The sequence below is a fragment of the Coffea arabica genome, chromosome 6e (assembly GCF_036785885.1).
Source record: "Coffea arabica cultivar ET-39 chromosome 6e, Coffea Arabica ET-39 HiFi, whole genome shotgun sequence".
In the NCBI taxonomy this organism is placed as follows: Eukaryota; Viridiplantae; Streptophyta; class Magnoliopsida; order Gentianales; family Rubiaceae; genus Coffea; species Coffea arabica.
Genome location: NC_092321.1, coordinates 51,202,063 through 51,222,059, shown reverse-complemented (window position 1 = coordinate 51,222,059; position 19,997 = coordinate 51,202,063). Strand labels below are relative to the sequence as shown.

Genomic DNA, 19,997 nt, shown 5'->3' with positions numbered 1-19,997 from the left:
TCTTTTTTCGTCTCTAATCATAGTTTGTTTTAAATCACCTAAATCTGTGTAAATTAAATTTAATAATTCAATTTCTCTTTGAACAGTTATACAACTTTTCTTAGTTATTTTAGTTTATTCACATAATTCACATTTGTCCATGTCATTATTATTAACACTAGAAAGTAATCCAAGTGATTGCATTATCTTTATGTACTTAACATTAGCATGTCCTAATCTAGTATACCATAAGAAATTGAATCAACAATATAAACAGAAGAAGATGTATTTCCATTGATCACATTTAAAATGTTGAGTACAAAGAATCCCTAATTACAGTAGCCCTTACCCACAAATACATTATTTTTTGTCATTACAATCTTGTCAGATTCAAATGACACTTCACCCCAACTTTTCCTAACAATACTATAGAAACCAAATTTGCCTGAATATTTGGCACATGCAGCACATCATTGAGGGCCAAAGTTTTTCCAGATGTAAGTTTCAGGAGATTTTGCCCTTACCCAGAACTTTAGCAGTTCGTGAGTCTCCAAAGTAGATCACCTCTTCATCATCCCCTATTGGAGTATAGGAGGAAAATGCTTCTCGATTTGCACATGTCGCGCCTCATTTTTAAATGAAAAATAAATTGTTTATAGAAAATGGATTTTTGATTTATTTTGAATAAAAATGAGTTTTGGATTTTAGAAAGTAAATAAATAAAATGGGCCTAAATGGGGTTTAAAAGTACGACGATTTTTGGCCCAAAATATAGTTTAAAAATGATTTTTAATAAAAAATAAAAGTCGCCACTTAGTAATCCATAAACAAAAGTTGGAAAAGTTTATTGTGGAATGGACAACAAGCTGCTGTTTTACTGCTTTAATTGCAAAATTTGTTTTATTTTTTTAAGTATGGTTATTTCTTGACAATTGACATTGCATGTTGAAGACATTCACTTGAATGTTGACACTTTGTCTTTGTTTTTTCTATTTGTGTGACTTGGTGGATGTTGGTTGTTTGACCTATCTCTGAATTTGGATGCTAATTTTGATGTTAAAATATGGATGGATGAATTTGGATATTGGTTGGCATAACGATTGCAAAATTTTTTACAGTTTGATGCTTTGGACTTTAAATTGTTACTTAAAACTGGCTTGTCTCATACTCTCAATCATATGGATGAATTTGGATTTTGAAATTTTTTATTTTGTAGATTTCTGTGGGAATTCTTGAATTTTCAAATGCAAATGGCAGATAAAAGACTGAATGAAAGAGCAAATTCTGCTTACTAAGAATAGTAGACTGTTTGGTTCAATAGGCTTTTTAAACGAGCACAATATTTAATGGCTCGAGCTTGAACTCGAGTTCGAACGCAATTCGAGCAATTTTGAACATGAGCTCGAAGCTCACGATTTTCTTACAAATCGAATTCGAGCATGTAAAACTAATATTTGTCGATCTCGAGCCTTAAACACTTTGTCAAACTCGAACTTGATCAAACTAGTATTCGAGCTCGATTCGATTCATTGACACCCCTAACTGTCAATTTTTGGCATCGTTCTCGGGGCCTGGTGCCTGATTAGTTTGTTTCTTTTTGAATTCATCTTGTTTTTGTTTTTATTTTTTTCTTCTTTTTTACTAGTTAATGGCTGCTAATATTCCGTATTTTGGTGATAAACTGAATTTTATTTCTAGAAGGGGTAATGAGGCTCGTGTTTTTCTAATGGTCAATTGGCTGTTGCAACTTTTAGAACTTATTATGTCTGAAATCATTCAACGAACATATGCCCCATATTTCAAAATGATCTGAGTGCTCCAATCAATACTTTTGGAGATTTTTCACCCTAATCTCAAACGTGATATGACCCTTATTCAAACGAGTGTGATCAAGAATGGTGGGACAACTTCAACTTTGATTATGCAACAGAGCCAATAGATTTTCAACAACAGCCATCACCCACGTCAGGTATATCTCTTGAAAAAATGATAAAATCACTAGTCGTTAACACATATCGATTTCAACAGGAAACAGAAATGAACATTCGTAACATAAGGAATCAACTGTGTTTGATGGCATCTAGAGTGATGCAATTGGCTTCTCAAATGTGTGAAGAATTGCCCTCACAGACCATCATTGACTTTAACGAAGATGAGAATACAATTATCCTGACAAGTGACATGGACTTGTAAAAGTCTCAAGAAAAAAGATCTAAAGATGCAAATGAAAAGGGAATTTGTGACGCTCCACTTCTCCCAAGGGCGAACCCAAGGGTATCGGCGGAACGCCTGCCCAACTCTCGCCAGAACTCGATACTAATTCAATTTACACTCAATAATAACCAATCGATACTAAAAATCGAAGAGATAAAGGAAGGTCAATACCTCCATAACCGTTCAAGTCTTACATCATAATCTAACCAATTACTTTACATTCCCAAAATATATATCTTCCAAAATCAAATTCTAAACAAATACATTCACAATTCTAATCAAGTGAAGTATCAATTAAGCTTCTCCAAAATTCCTCCCATTTCAGCTCCTGTTAAGAAAAAACAAATCTAACGGGGTGAGCGGATGTTCGTGAGACCAAGAAAACATGCAAGACAAGTAATTCAATAGCAATAGCACTTGAACAATAGTGAAAACTATAACATTCAAGAAATTCACAAATTTATAATAAACCCTCTTGAGTAGGGTGTAGGAGCTCTCAGGAGCTAAATCTTTGTTTACTTTGCTCCAAGTTCAATTCAATACATTCTCGTGACGACACCCCGTCACCCGGGTAAATAATTAAATTCATAGCACTTTACATATTTCATTTATGTTTCTGAGACGACTCGAGAGGTACCTCCCACCCAAATCGGTGTGGTACTTACTATCGTTCAGTTTATAGTTCTGAGACGATTCGAGAGGTACCTCCCACCCGGATCGGTGTGGTGCTTACTATCGTCCAGAGGTCGATGAGACATCGCTCCAATCGACTTAGAATGTTTTAGGGTTCTGAGACGATTTGAGAGGTACCTCCCACCCGAATCAGTGTGGTACTTGCTATCGTTCAGAGGTCTAGGGTACTGAGACGATTCGAGAGGTACCTCTCACATGAATTGGTGTGGTACTTACAATCGTTCAATTAATAGGTTTGAGACGATTCGAGAGGTACCTCCCACCAAATCGGTGTGATACTTGCTATCGTTCAGAGGTCGATGAGACATCGCTCCAATCGACTTATGCAGCCGTAGCATATTTTTCAAGTCAAGTCACGTCAGGTCAAGCAAGTCAAGTCAGGTCAAGTATGAGTCTTTTATTTCAAATGAGAACGAGTGTGATAAAGTACACACTCGACTTGGCAAGTTTACGCATCATGTATAACACTTGTACAACTAATATCTCAATCACATAAGCATTTAACACATACTTGACACTCACCAAGTAAACAAGGAAGAAATATCACTTGAAGGTCAGGCGTTCACCGTGGGATCCTCTTGAAGGTTCTCGTGCAAGTCTGAGCAATTAATAGTGAACTATCATGTATAAATCCCAATTATCACGAATGATTGTACACTTGTACAATCTAAGAAAATTTCACGAAAGCGAGCCTAAATTACTCGCGAATCAAGGCTCAAAAGTGGGGTTTTTAAAGCACAAGAGAAATCTAGTTTTCATCTTCGAAATCAAGTATACAACGTTCAAGTAATATCGAAGGAATAAGAAGAATTCGAAAACTCCATTTCCTTATGATTTGGAAATTTCAGTTTTGATATGAGATCTTTGAAAAATCGTAACTCACTCTTTACAAGTCCAAAATTGGAAAACTTGGTACCGTTGGAAACCTCTTAGAAAGTACTAAAAGTTCTTAGAAGAAAATTTTCCCTGATTCCAAATGCAAGGTATCCAAAAATTAGCTCAAAGTTGCTGTTCTGGGGCATTGAAGACAGGTTTAGGTTGGTTTTTGGCCAATTTTGAAAATTCGGTAAAATTCACTTGATCCGAAATAACCTCTGAAATTTGGAACTTTATTAGAGTTACAATCTAAGTTTAAAACAAAACAAACAGAATGAGATTTGGAGTTTTGAGCACCAAGATATGGTAGCTCAAAGTTACTAAGATTTCCTTGTTAATCAAGGGTTTTCCAAACTCAAATCATGAACTTTGGTAGTTTAGTTGAGCAGCAAAACGGACTCGAAATGGTACCAAATTTAGTAGTATAATACTACCATATAGGGACTATTTTTCTGTAAAATTTCGTAGAAAAATATGCACGGAAAGATGGTTAACAAAACCACTAAAGTTCCAAGGAGTTCCAAGACAAATCTGCCTTGGACTTCCGTTTTGCCATTTCCAAACATTTGGTCAAGGGAAATCTCAAACATGGTTCATTCCAGTAGGAAATGTCCAAAATGTGTTCAAGGTACATTTGATAGATGATTTACACTAAGAAGCTTCAGATAACAAGTCCCAAACCATAGTTAGTTTCAAATCAGTCCAAAACACTGTTTTCGTTCACAAAGTCAGTTTTGAATTTCAATCATAAATCACTCAATTCAACTCGGAATTGAGCATGGTTTATGGCATTAGAAAATAGACTCATAAGGTTATATTTTCTCAGAAGAAACCATTTTCAAAATCTGTCCATAACCAGCTCATACGTGAGCATCAAATCGTAGTTCATAATCTGCCTCCCAGTGACAAACGAAACAGGACAGCAATTTTTAAACAAATGGTTTGGCTCACTCGAGAGGAACCAGAATGTGCATTTTATACCAAATGAAATCTGGGAATGTCTAGTTTCCAGTGCCGCAAACGGCACTCAATTCTGACATCGGAGCGATGAATTATAGCCGAAACAAGATGACTGTCTGGGTAGTGACGGGAATCATTTTCCAGTTTTCTAAACTTTGGAAATCACTTCATTTAACCAACCAAATCATATTATTTTTCCATGAAACTTTTTACACAATCAATATAACATGTAAACAACATAAACAAGCCATTAGAACCTCAAAATTTTGCACAAAAGTGGTCGAACAAACCAGGGGCAAAATGGTCACTTTTTCCCATTGCACCTCATTTGAGTTTTTACTCATAGCATCACTCATTTCTAGTATAATAAGCACTAAACCAACATTATTTTCATCATCAATCACCAAATCAGTCCTTCCATCAAAGGTGGGAGTTCATAGAGCCCACCAAACAAAAATCCATCATAAACAAGACTACCCACATGCATGCAAGAGTTTATACGCGTAATTCTACTTCCATAAACCAAAATTTGATGGTCGGATTGTTACCTACTTGTGTGATGAACAAAGGCAGAATTTTCGGTCCCCTCTTGGCCAAGAAAAACCGTGAAAAGCAGCCCCCTTTTGTAGCTTAATGTGGTCTCCAAGTGATTAGCTAAGTGTGGTGTGAATTTGAGTTGATTTGTGTAAGAAATGAAGCAAGATTTGATGAAGAAAATGGAAGTGTTTCTTGGTTCCTTTTTGTTCTTGATGGCCGGCTGTTTTGGAGCAGGAAAAGAAGAGCTAATGCTGATAGTAAGCTTCCGTGAGAAGCTTTAGAATTTGACCAAAAGTTATTTCAAAAGTCAACTAGGAATAGTGCGCGTACGCGTGCGTTTTGTGCTCGATTCCTCTCGGGTTTGTTTCACTTGTGCACTAAACCTCTAATGCACTTATATTCATACTATTATTATTCACTCTTAATGGTCAAAAAAATAAAGGCCTTAAGTCCCTTAATTGATCGCGCGCGTAAAAACGCGTACTTCCGATTTAAGCGCGATAAAGTGAATTTTTCAAGAAATTCTTATAACGATAGTATAACTAACTATCACTTGAGCACTTAAACATAAAAATACCTATTTCAAGGCTAATGTATAAGTCTCCAATTTTTCAAGCTTATTGTACTCTCAAATCGGTCATTATCTCCAAACGCATATTCACTATTCTTACTTAACGAGCTTTCAAAAATTAAATTTTGAAACGAATCATTTTAAAAATACATGTAAGTCACAGATCCATGTAATTAGGTCTAAAAAGATTGAAATAAAATATTCGGAGCAAACGGCAATTAAATATTTTAAATAAGCTAGCAATAGGAATTGAAAATAAGGAGAATTTCATTCACCTTTAATTCCTCAATTAACTTTTCTTAATCTACTATTGATCATTCTTAATTTTCCCAAGATAATTACACTCTCAAATAGAATATCACCTCGAAACACATGTACTCATTATTTCTCACTTAAACGAACCTTCGAAAATTAAATTTACTAACGGAATGTTTTAAAAACATAAGGAAGACATTGTTCCATATGAATGGACTTAAAATGGTTGAAATAAATTATTTGGAGAAAACGGGTGGATAAATAATTAATTAAGCCATTAAAATAAGATTAAAATAAGTAAAAATTCGGGTCCTCACAGAATTCAAGTGCAAGAAATGAGACTCCAACACCAAATCGTTCAAGTGAATGAATCCAGCGAACAATCTCCAAATGTGGTGACACCTCCTCTATTCCTTAATCAACATTCTCCTGACTATTATTCTTTAATTTCTATTAGCGATATTGACATTATTATACCAGAAAATTTTGAGTTTCATAACAATAATAAGTTAAGAGTGGCGATGGCAAAATATCTTGAACCAATAAGTGCGTGTGATGGAGGAGTGGTTGAAAAATTAAGATTATTGTTGACTTGTTTGGCGCCATCTACTAGTCCATGGAAGACCATAGCTCATGTGCTTAAGGATTACTTTATTTACGAGAGCTATCAGGATTATATAGAGGATGAAGAGCTGAAACGAGTCACAAGATTTTATCCTCCCTGAACAAACAGAGTAATATCTAGCCAAAGACATTAAAAAAATGCACTTATTGGAAGGCAACCCAATTCAATTTTTTGTTTATTTTTATTAGTTTATATTTATCTTAGATTTTTCATATTTGGTGTATTTCATTTTCATTTTTGATGTTTCAATGGTCAGAAAACTTCCTCTTGACATGACGTGCCTGCGCCTTGAGGGCACGTGATAATGCACAAATAGTTTACTCCACCATCAGAAGCGCTTCCACTAACATGACACACTCACGTCTTGAGGGCGCGTGGTAATGCGCAAATTCTCAAGTTCTTCGTCAGAAGCGTTTGGACCATTATAACATGCCCACGCCAACTCGCATATTCAACGAGTCATTGTCAGAAGGGTTCATACCATCATGACGTGCCCACGTTGTGTCCTAGGGAAGGGTAACAAGAAAAAATTTCACCGAAACTCTTTCCTATTTCTGCTTTTCTTTTTCCTTTTTCTTTCTTTCTTTTTCTTTTCTTTTTCTTCTTTTTCTTCTTTCTTTCTTTCTTTTCTTTCCTTTCTTTGTTTCTTTCTTCTTTTCCTTTTCTTTCTTCTCCCCAAACTGCAGCCCACATATCGCGCCGCCGTCTCTCTCTCTCCGCTCGTCCACTACCACCGCACACCGTCCATCTCTCTCTTTCTCATCGCGCAAGCTGTCATCCTGCAAGAAGAAAACAAAACTCGCTGTTTTACCATTTGCCTCAACTTCGATTAACTTTTGAAGGATTTATGTTGCTGATTAGATGGATTGAAGTTATCTCGGTTAGACTAAATTGCTATTGCTGATTGCTTGTTGGGTAAGATCACTTTGCCTTTTGCCTGCCATTGGAAGTTCGCTGTGCTATTTTTCAACGGGTTTCTGTCTCACAACATCGACAGGGAGCTACTCTGTCTTGGCACTTTGCTTTGCTGTAGCCAAAACAATCCCAAAAACTGCGTGTAAATGGCTAAGACAAAGGCACCCCCATGTCTAAGACTACTACATGGGCTGCCGAGTTGAAACATCTGCATGAGCGAGTTCACTAAATAAATAGTTGGTTGGCCAACGTCGAGCTCCACATGTCATTTGCCTCTCACCCGTAGCTATCCACGATCCCCCCAGTTATCAGGGAAGTTTCGTTATCCCCATTAATTTTATTTTATTTTTTATTTTACATTGGGGACAATGTAATATTTAGGTGTGGGGGGGGGGAGAGTAGTATATTGGCAGTATATTAAAAAAGTGCAAGTATAGGCATTTTTGTTGGAATTTTTTGTTCGCCTTTGTTGAATTTTATCCAATTTTTGTCACTTTTTGTATATTTCTGTGGTTATTCTTGATCAACGATGGCTAAATTTTTAAATTTGACTATTGCTAAGGTTTTATATTGAGACAGCCCCACCTCCTCCTAAGGCGAATCAAAGGGTTCGGCGGACCGCCTGCCCAGCTCTCGCCGGGACTCACTCACTCACTACAGTCCTCAAATATAATACAATGTAAATCTCAAATATACATCAATTCCTCCATGAATATACATATCAAAACAAAGCAAATACTAGTTCCAAGCGTGGAACGTACACATACATCCGTTCAATTCCAAACATTCATACAATCCCAACTATTACACAAGATGAATTCCAAATTCAAACTATACACGAGATAATCCATCCAGCCACACGAAGAACTTAATACAAGCGCTTCCTTTGCCTCGAGCCCTGTGGGGAGAAAAATATTTTTGGGGTGAGCTAGAATCTCAGCGAGTGTCCAGTAAAGTCATTAAGCAAATAAGCGTCACAATAATGCATTTAAATGATATCATGAATCAATGATCAAATGTACGTATATTGCTCTTGTGAACCAGTGAAATTATTGTACTTAAACATCCAACGCTCAAATAGATCAATTAACAATCCAACAGTAATAGAGAGCCATTGTGCTCCAGGTAAACAGTAATGGAGACGTTGGTTTTAAGCACAAGACTTCCTAAGAACTCATTGGAGCCAAAATTTCATGGCACACACACAAGCACGCATGATATGCAATCGAGTATGTAATGCAATAAATAGTTCGAAAAGAAACTTTGCAAATAGTTGTGGAATCACTCACCAACCACAGCTCATGAATCTCATCCACCATAACTCATTGCCTTGCTCAAGTCCAAACCCTAGATCACAAATATCATGTCAAACAAAAGGAATTCTAAAAGCATCAAGTTCCTATCACCTTTTGGCATTTTAATCACAATTGAAGCTACACTTATCGGATTGAAACAAATCTTAAGGCGTTTCGAAGCCAAGACATAAACCAACATTTCTTATGAAGACCTCCAAAGCCAAATCATACATTTTCATGGTCAAAAAATCGAAATCTTAGAGAAAAATGGAAATTGTCCGCGAAACAGGGTTTAATGGCAGTCAAGGGTATTTTGGTCATTTCACAAGCTACAGTACTCCAATCGATCTGAAAGTTTTCAGGTAGATAGCTAACTCATATATCTACAACTTTCATGTTTTGTCCAAAAGCTGGTTCGGTCTAAAACATGGAGAATTGTGCAGTCCAAGTTGAGGCCAGAAACAAGGCAAAAACTGAAATTACTCTTCTAAACTAACCTTTGCATATAACCACAATTACACATACGAATCATAAGATATACCACACATCTAATTAGGCCATAATACCCCTTCAATTTGAGCCAATTGATAGCTCCAAAACCAATCACATTTAAGCCCCAAATTCGAAACCCTAGAACTAAAATTGATGCACAAAAGCTGGAATCTCTTTAGGCAAAATATACTAGCCTATCAACCTTCAATATTTCTCATAATAAAACTATCAAAACATGGACAATCCTCAAAACATCACATGAGAGCAAAAATTTCATCATAAAACTGAAATTCACCATAGAACTACTTCAACCCCTGAAATATTCTCATAAAGCTACCTATTTACAACTCTAAATCACAAATATGCTAGTATTACTAGTAGAGAAGGATTTCTAGCAAAGATTACCTTGAAACCTCAAGAAAATGGTAGCTTAGAGGTTGCCTTTCCAAAATCACTCCACCAACTCCTTCCAACTTCCTTAGACAACAACTGCTATGGAGTATTTTGCAAGACCATCGGTGAAATCTCAAGATTTGAAGCAAGAATGGAGAATGAAGTTGAAGCTTACTTTCTCTCTTTTCCCCTCAAGGAGTTCGGCCAAGCCAAGGAAAGAAATGAAGGAAATATCAGCCAAGAAACAAGATAAGAACGTTGGAAAACAGCCGATCAAACCTGGCTGCTGAGGTGCCACGTCACAATCCGGCCGGATTTGGGGCAGTGGCGAAATCCATTTTTTTCAAAACCCCAAGCCAATCCGGCCAAGAACTGGCCGGATTTTCGGCCGGATTCTCACTGTTCATCAGAAATTTCCTTTTCTTCTTCTTTCGGGCGTCACATATATGCTAATGGATCAAGCATGACAAGATTAAGTTTAAGGGTATCTCTTTGGTAAATATTTGAGATTTTGTGACTTTTGCACTTTTTGGTTAACTTCTCTAAGTATTGTAAATATTTGTCTAGCATTTTTTGTGCAAATTGGTTCAACTATTAATTTTAATTCTCCATGTTTAAGAAATGAAGCGGGTTTGTGTGATTTTTAATTTTAATTTGGTGCTTATTTATGAATAGTATTCAGTTATACTCCACTAGTATCGTTACCTAGTAATCGGAGGTTTTCACCACAAGTGTCGACTTTCGCGTCAAAAAGTGACGATAATTATAAGTATGTAGTCTTTTAGCAATAAAAATAGAGTAACCGGGTTTCTTCATTTGGTAGATGATAGAGTTCGTGTCAAAAGGTTTGAATGGCTAAGGACTAAGCCTTTTTTCTTTAAAAAAAAAAAAGAAAAATGAGAGATCAAATATGGAGATATTTAAAAAAGGGGAGGGATGAGCTAGTAGTGAAAAATGTGCAAGTGTGTGAATAATTGTGTTAGCCTGCTGATTCATGAAGATTAATGTTGGGATTTTGCTTAACAGTTGAACCGTTTGCTGAAAAATGCTGGTTGAATATTTTATATTTTTAGATTAGTTAGTTAAGAATTGGAAAAGTCTTTTGATTTTAAAAACCAATTGGAGAGATATTTCTAGGGGACTAGCCACTAATACTTGACATGTGTTTTAATTGTATATTGACAATAGATGATTTGAATAATAGCCATTATTTGAACTTGATTGTTTGATTTGTTGTTTCTCATGTTTGAGGACAAGCATGATTTAGGTGTGAGAAAAATTGATAGGTTGTAATTTTTTGCTAAATTTATAATTATTTTTTCCTTGATTTTAGCCAAATATTGTATTAATTGATAGATTTTACTTATATTTGGTTAATGGTACTAATTGTAGGGAAGTGAAACAAAAAGTGGTTAAAAGGGTGATTTCTCAGAAAATTATAGACTAGTTTGACATGGATGCGGTCGAGATATGCTATCAAGTCCGAAAACATGGGATTCCAAATGACAAAGAAAGTTTCCTATCCGAATCCAACTTCTAATTGGGCAATTAGTTGAGATTGGCAGAGTCCAATCATTATTAGTACCGATATTTAGTTAGGAAAGTATTATATACTTTTCCTAAAGTGAGTAGGACTCAATTTCTTTGGAAGAGATTTATAACTAGCAACAAAAAAGGAGAGAAAAGGCGGGAATTCCGCTTGATTAATACTTCGACCAGGAGTACGATTGATGGACTCTTTGCTTTGCAAAGAGGAAGGACGGCTGCTTAGCTAGTCTCTTCATTTTCTTTCTTTCATTATTTCCTATTGTCAAATACTCGTGCGAATTGTTTCAAGAGAATTCATGGTTTATTCTCAATGATGAGTAGTTAAATCTCTTTTTTTAGTCAAAGGTAGGGGTGAGCAAATTCGGTTCTTACCGAATTCATAACCGATTTCAAATTCAATTCGGTAATTTGAAATCGGGTATTTGGTAATTTGGTACAAATTCGGTACATGCCGAATTCATCGAATTCTAATATGGTATGAAATAGGTAATGAGATTATGAATTTGGTAATAACCGATTTCGCATTCAAATTCGGTAATTGAAATCGGGTACCGCATTACCACATTCGAATTACCAAATTGATATATAAAATTATATAATATATAGATAAATGCTATTTAGTATTAGTATATACTACTAATACTTTATTATATTATATAAGTAAATGCTATTAATAATAATTAGTATATGGTATTATTATCATATCATGTACTTATAATAATAATAATAATATATAATAATGTACAATATATTCTTTTAGTATTTGTTAATTGTTATATGACTATAATAATACAAATATATAGTAATACATAACAATATAAGATAACTATAATACTTATTATTTTATACATGAGTAACATGACTAGAATTAGATAATAATTAATACATATATGTATAATACTAAATATTAAACAATAAACATAATTCATAATTAGAATTTAGATATTGGTAATTTGATATATCATTCATGTTTGAATTATTAAATATTTGAATGCGTAATCTATAACTTGCAAGTATTAGTGTACTCTACATATTTAACATAAAAATTCATATTATCTATTCACTAATCTTAATTCTTAAGGCTTTAGCGTTTAAGTATAGATAAGACAACTAAGCAGTTAGCAGTGTAAGTGAATGCATATGAATTGCAAATCAATGTATTAGTGTATTGACTTTCACAATAACATATGTAAGTAAATAAGTTTTATTTTGATTTGAAATAAATTATAAGTTTGTAACTAATATAACTTATCACTAATCATTGTAATTTGTAAGTTTGTAACTAATATTACTTATTATTAATCATTGTAAATTATGAATTCATAAATTATCACTAATCATTGTGTTCCTTAAATCATAGACTAAGGATTCTAGGTATAAGTTATCAAATAAGTTAAAATTCATATTATCTATTTACTAATCTCAAGATTTTAAGTATAGACAAGACAACTAAGCAGTGTAAGTGAATGCATGTGAATTGCAAATCAATGTATTAGTGTATTGACTTTCACAATAACATGTGTAAGTAAATAAGTTTTTTATTTTGATTTGAAATAAATTTTAAGTTTGTAACTTATATAACTTATCACTAATTATTGTAATTTGTAAGTTTGTAACTAATATTATTTATTATTAATCACTGTAAATTATAAATTCATTGTAACTACTAACTAATATTACTTATTAGTAATCATTGTAAATTATAAATTCATAAATTATCACCAATCATTGTATAGTCTAAGGTTTATTCTTGTTTAAATTAATAGATAAATTATTACTCTTTTTTAATAGATGAATTCGGTTTAACCGAATTCATTACCGTTTTCGAATTTGAAATCGGTTGCGGTATGAATTCGGTTATGGCTAATTCGGAATTGAAAACGGTTTAGATTTCTATAGGTAGAATAACCGAATTCACCGAATTCAGTGCACCGAATTACTGATTTTGCACCGAATGCACACCCCTAGTCAAAGGTCAACTTGAAGACGCAGTGCCAAATATTTGTGAGATCGAATTATTTTACTTATTTCTTTTATTTATTAGTATTTGTACATTTCTGGTTTAACTTCTTATGATTGTTGTGTTATTTGAATATCGCGGGCCCGATATTTAAAGTAACCTAATAATCTACTATTAAATTAACCGGTTAAATCCGTAATTATTTGATTGGTTAATACCAGTGGCGACTAGCATGATTGGTCCCATGTTAGGGACACATATGATCTAATTTAAACAAATCCTTGTAACGTGTTTGTTGGTTAGGGTTGGGTTTTTCTAATTCTTAATGCAATTCAGGAATTGAATCTTACGATCGTACCTAGTGTTATTTTTTAGTTAGGAAAATAGTTAACGGTCATACCTTGGCTATCGAAAAAGTAAGAAAAAGTTGGTTGTTTATCCTGTGTATGACAACTATAACCAATCTATTAATGAGTAATTGAATTATCTTTGTATCGATGATCAGTTGAATGGACCGTGTCTGAAAAGTTGCACCTTCGGCAATAGTCATATCTATTGTTGATTAATTCCTATTTATTTTCGTGAGTTGCTTTTATTTAATTAATTAGTTATTTTTATAGACCCCCCCCCATCTGTGGACTCTAAAAGAAATAAATTATTTCCAGTCCCTGAAGATTCGACCCTACTCATCGCTATATATAAAATTTATATTTTTCTTGAGTAAGTAATTATTATTGCACAGGCTCAACTCCTATCATTTGTGTACAATTCACTTTCAACTAAACCGTTGATCTTTTCACAAAGAAACGGAAGAAAGCCTTCAGTACGATATACCCTCTTCCCAAGAAAATATGAAAAATTTTCGTAACAAATGAGCTAAATCAAAGATATACTCAATGCATATCTATCATCATTGAAACGGAATATACTACATAACAATGGGCCGATGCTATAATGAAAAGGGGGTAATACACAGATTGTTCACTTTGGAAATGGGACATGTACATGTGACAAGTGAATAGAATTTCGATTCCCATGTTTGCATGTTATTGCGTCTTGTTATCGATCGGGAACAAATTCATACTATCTAATTGATTCCACACACACATTTTCAGTATGGTAGGCATCTCTGTAAGGGTAATTTTTTTCTTTGTGGGACACAATTTACTAGATCACTACGGAGTTATAACTTAATTACAATTCTATCAAGGTTAAGCAAAAGCAACCGGGCTCTAAGGCCATAGGCAGAATACATAACCAAATGGATCGTCAATGATCGGATACATCTCATCGCTGCAGCCATTGTTCATAGACGAGACACAACGCCTGCAATTGCCCTTACTCGAGCCATTTAATAAGTAGTTGAGGATTTATAGATCATTTATAATGTTATTATTGTGGTTATCTATTTATTGTAATGTTATTTGTTTTACATCAAGCGATAAAAAATATTTGGATTGTATTTTACTTCTATCTGTGCATTGAATTTACCAACATTTTTTTTACAAATGTAATTAATTATAAGCTTATATTGTAATTTTTTATTATTTACAGACTTTTGTAGATATGGATCATTGGTCCAGGAGTACGATCGACTCCATCTAGGGCCCACACAATAAGCGCTGTGATTAGGCCATGATCAAGGTCAAAATGACCTGCCTGTACTATACCCAAAAATCTGACTGTCTTAGATAATGTGCTATTTGTAAATTTAGGTCATTGTGTACTAGATCCGAAAAAAAATTGTTGACTTGTTTAATATCGAACTGTACATCGTGGTCGAAAAAAATCACTATGTATGGATTGCAAGGCGATGGAGGCAGAAGATCCACACTTTTCATCTTTCTATCGATGAAACTACTATCACTTTACATGATATGGAGGTATTATGGGGTCTATGTGTAGATGAATTATCATTCACACTTGTCGATCAAAATTAGTCTGTTGTTTAGAAAAAATACTTGATCGAAGAACTTTTAGGACTTGATCGCCACTTTAAGGATGGTAGGTTGAAATTTATACCAATATTAGAGTTTTTATATGAGTCTCTTTCAGATAATGCATTTGAAGAATTAGTTCATCAATATGTTCGGCATAGTTATTAAACCCGGCTCGGGAAGGAACTCCGTGAAAGAAGTGGGTCAATAGGTCACTGGTTCAACCAGTGGATGAGTGGTTGAACTGGTGGGTCACTAAATATATTTAAATATTATGTTTGCATAATTTTTGATATAAGATATATGATATAAATTGTAATAAATAATACCATAGCAAATGTTCATTTAATTTAATTCACTATAGAATAATTAATTCATATAAGAATCAATAAAATATAAATTTATTTAGTAATCAACTAAACTTTAAGTGTAAAATTTTATCTATATTTAGTATAATTATCTAGCTTATTTACGAATTTTAAGTGCAAAAAATTATTAAAAACAATATATTATCTTTAAAATAATTTATGTAATATGTTATTTTTGAAATCCATTTTATAACTTATAGAGTTTGGGGGTCATATGTTTTTATTAAAATATTCCAAATAAATTTGTTTTAGAGAAATAAAAAAATAAAGATAGAATTGATAAAACATTCATATATTATAAGAAAGTTACTTTACTAACATCTTATAAGTGGCTTGGTGGTAACGATGCTCTGGTGATATGCTTTAGTCCAAGTTTGAATCCTACCTAAAGCAATCTAAAATTTTTTCTCCAAAATCTAGTTTGTGGACAAAATCGAAAAAATCGGCCGGATTTCCAGTTTAATCCGGTTGAACTGTCGGATCATTGACCAGTCAACAGTTCTTATGCTTAAATGATCTAAATGAAAACCCGGCCTGGTCCAATGACCGGTTCACCAGGTTGACCGGTCCGACCGCCGGGCCAGGCCGAGTTTAATAACTATGATGTTCGGTGCTACATTTTGATTTTATTTAGGGGATAGTTGTTTGCTGACACATGCGGCAACCTTGTCAACTGTCATTGGTTAGATTTTATTTTAGACATTAAGGGTATGAGCGATATAGTTGGGACAGTGCAACGCTTGCATTTTTACATTTTCGTATGTGCAAAGTATCTCAGGCAGTAATGAGCTGTACTGCTGGATCGTACATATTTCTACAAGTGAGCATATATACACCATTTGAATGTGTGAGTATATTTATTTCACTACTTTCTGTAAATATTATAATTTGGCAAAATTTTTCATTATTACTAGTTATGGGTATGGAAGAGGATTCCCAAGATTCGACCAACCGTGTTGGATCCTACCGCACAACAAAATGACTTTTCGAGAGGCGGTTAATGTGCTAGGAGCCGTACAACCAAGCACGTGCCCTCGCATGTTGTATCTGCATTTCGTGATCAGCTTACAGTTATGGACGTCGACGAGGTGTTGCAAATGGTAACTGTTTCTATTCTTGACTATGTTTGTAATTACTATCGCGACTAACTATACATTTTTAAATGGTAATAGGTCATTTGGGAGTCTTGTCCTGACGAGTTTATTCCACATCTTTCCGTCTATTGCTCGGCTAGACAATATATATGGCTTCAGTCATTCTACTGATACATTGAGAAGTAATTGAATTTCACCTTTCAAATTAGGCACTAAAATAGTTTGGGATGCATTTGCCCATATCAGTTAGAGTTGACACAAATGGTGATAAAAAAATTGCATTCTCTATGTTGATCAGAACAGGTCAGAAAGGATTGAACTCGGTAGCCTAGTCATTGGATTGAATATTGGGAGTGTCGTGCTAAAGCATATGTTCGAGGCTATCATCCTGATCCCAACAGATTTATGGATGGCTACATGACATAGTACCATAATTGGACAATCCGCTACATATCACTTCCTATTTTGCAATTGCCCCAACGTGATGGTCATCAAGGAGATAGGAGACGATTCGATTACTTGGTAAATAATTACCTTTTTAGCTTTACTTCTTAGCACGTATTTATTTTTTCTTAAATAACATATGTAATAACTACAATAAACAATTTCTACTTTCAACAGATTGATACCATATTTCAAATCGGATCCATTTGCAATAGATACTTTGCTCCGATAAACCCTGCCCAGTGTGCTCATCCCAGGCTCTCTTTGATACGGGAAGAGACATTCGGAAAGTTACAATAATTGAATCAGGGAATTCGGATTGCATTGGATCCTTTGATCATCAGGATGTTGGTCTATCGATCTCTCAAGTTGCACCTTTCGAGATGCCTGTTGAGCATCCACCTAGCCTGGTGCATGGTAAGAATCAGGGAGGCAGGTTTTGTTGGAGGGTCACCTCATTACGTGATGATGATGTTCCTGTTAGACAACATCCTCATGCTTCATCACATGTCAGATACAACTTTATAGTTATCATTTAATTTTTCTATTCTAGAGCATTCTCCACACCTCCATGTGTTCCTGATATAATTCTCAATATGCCAAGGTGAATCAAGAATGTGAACCACAAGTTTGGACCTAGATTAAGGATCAACGTTTGGGGATGGATGTTTATGATCGATCTTGGACCGCTTAAGAAAGGCCAAAATGGTAAAACAAAACTACAATTAAGGTGAATACTTAATTGATATGTTGACGCATCATCTTAGACCTATTCTAAGATGTTTAATGGCGGCTTTCACAAGTCAAAAGAAACTCTCTCACACAAGGAAGACTTTTTGAAAATTTTCTCAAATTTATTCAACGTATGACAAACGTAAAACTAAGGCTTTTTATAACTTTTACAAGACTTAATACACCTAACCATACTAGAATTCACTTAACGAATCCTTAACTACCTAGAAGTAACTAATCCTTACTATGGTCAACATGACCTTAGTCTTTTATTCTTCTAAAAGTAACGACTCAATTAAATATGAAACCAACTAACATTACTCGACCAATCTCAACCAATTGGCTAGAAAATTGGATAAAATAAACAACTTCTACATCTAATAACTCAATCATCCACTAAAATACAACTTGATGACCATTCTTGAAGCAAACAACTTTGATAAGTTTCAAAGCTAACAAGATTTTGTATCATTCCCCTCCTATTGAAAGTGATTAGACTACAAATCGATGCATAAAGAGACACAAGAAGAGTTACATGCCGTCGAGATGATGAAGACAATTAAGAATTGCATCCAACACAAGGACCACCATGTGCAATGCTAAAAATGATCGATTGCATCACCTTGAAGCTCACGGATCGGCTTCAATGCTTGTGTATCAATAAGATATGGATTTTCAAATTGGTACGTAGCATCTTCTATGAAACTGGCCCTTCCACCTCATTGAAGCTGGCAAAGTGCAAAATCTGATTTGGTGATGTTGAAACTTCACTTGGACTATCTACAAGTAGAAAATAGTAGTTGTAATGCTCATTGAGGAACACACTCTTTAAACGAATTCTTGGTACACAATTAGCCCCAATGTCTACGAAAATGAGATAACAAAGGTTAGTAGACAGCTCACAAAAATGAGACAAATGTGTAAAAGAAATATAGACATGTTAGAAAGTTAGTTTAATTTCTTTTAGGTAGGTTTCTTGTTTTGTGTGGAAATAACTAGTTTCCTAATTAGTTTTAATTATTTGAAATAGTAGCTAAGGAATTTTCTATTTTATTTAGAATTAGAAGTTATTTCCTATTCTGTACAAGTACAGGAATTAGAATTGATTTCTTGTTGTTATTTGGGTTACTGGCCAAATAATATTCTCATAGGTGGGTTAGCATACTACAAACAAACACACAATGGCACACAAGAGTGACATGTAGCCTTATACATGGAGTAGTGAAAGAGACTCATTGGGAGATGAGAGATGGTATACAAGGGTTGGATTTGGATTAAGTTATATTCTTGTATAGGGTTTTTTTCTCATAGTAAAGAACGAATTTTTTCTCTGTGGATGTAAACTCAATGGTGGAGCCGAATCACATTAAATATTGTGTGTTGTTTATCTTTCATGCTCTGTCATTAAATTATTGTGTATTTGATATCTCAATAGTTGTTTGTTCCGCGCTTGAATCCTAATAAGTGGTATCAGAACTTGGTTGTGAGATTGGGCTGCTCACAAGCATTTGGATCCCAACAAATTGAATGGTTGGATCAATAGTTTGGTTGTTCATGGTTGGATCTTGGTTAACTATTGAGATCAAGTAGGTTGGTGGTTGTTACCAATTGAACAATTTAATGAGTGGAATCCCTGTTTCAATGGCTTGGCAAACAGCATTGATGATGAAGGATGGGAAGCCGAAAAACATAAAGATATTTGATGGTGAATTTAGGCAGAAGATTCAAGAGTCAAGAAAAAAGTGGAGTCCAATGTTGATTTTGGACGTGAATCGGTGGAGACTTTCTCACACCTCTAACAGTTGATATTTTATCCCGGTGACTTTTAGATTTCAATTATATTTTTTGAGTGGTGTGGCATATGTCCCAAAGAAACAAAGAGATATAAATTTCATACACCAGAAGACTCTGATAGTTACGAGTTTTTCGTTTTAGGTGGAGTCTTAGAAACCACACATGGCGAGATAGTCCTGAAGATGAAAAGAACTATGGTGATTTTACCACTTGGTTGCCTCAATGTTTAGGGTTAGAGTTCACAGAAAGGGATCCCAAGTTGCAAGTGATTGTGAGAAGAAATCCTGCAAAGGGAGACGATGAATTGATGCACCT

General features: G+C 34.5%; 1 long non-coding RNA gene across 1 annotated transcript; it reads right to left on the bottom strand.

The window, feature by feature from the left end:
- Nucleotides 1-2,289: 2,289 nt before the first annotated feature.
- On the bottom strand, nucleotides 2,290-5,473 carry LOC140009234 (uncharacterized). Its single transcript, XR_011816589.1, has 2 exons — nucleotides 5,271-5,473; nucleotides 2,290-2,521 (listed from the first exon to the last, which is right to left on the bottom strand). It is a non-coding gene; the product is annotated as an uncharacterized lncRNA (long non-coding RNA).
- Between the last annotated feature and the right edge of the window lie 14,524 nt (nucleotides 5,474-19,997).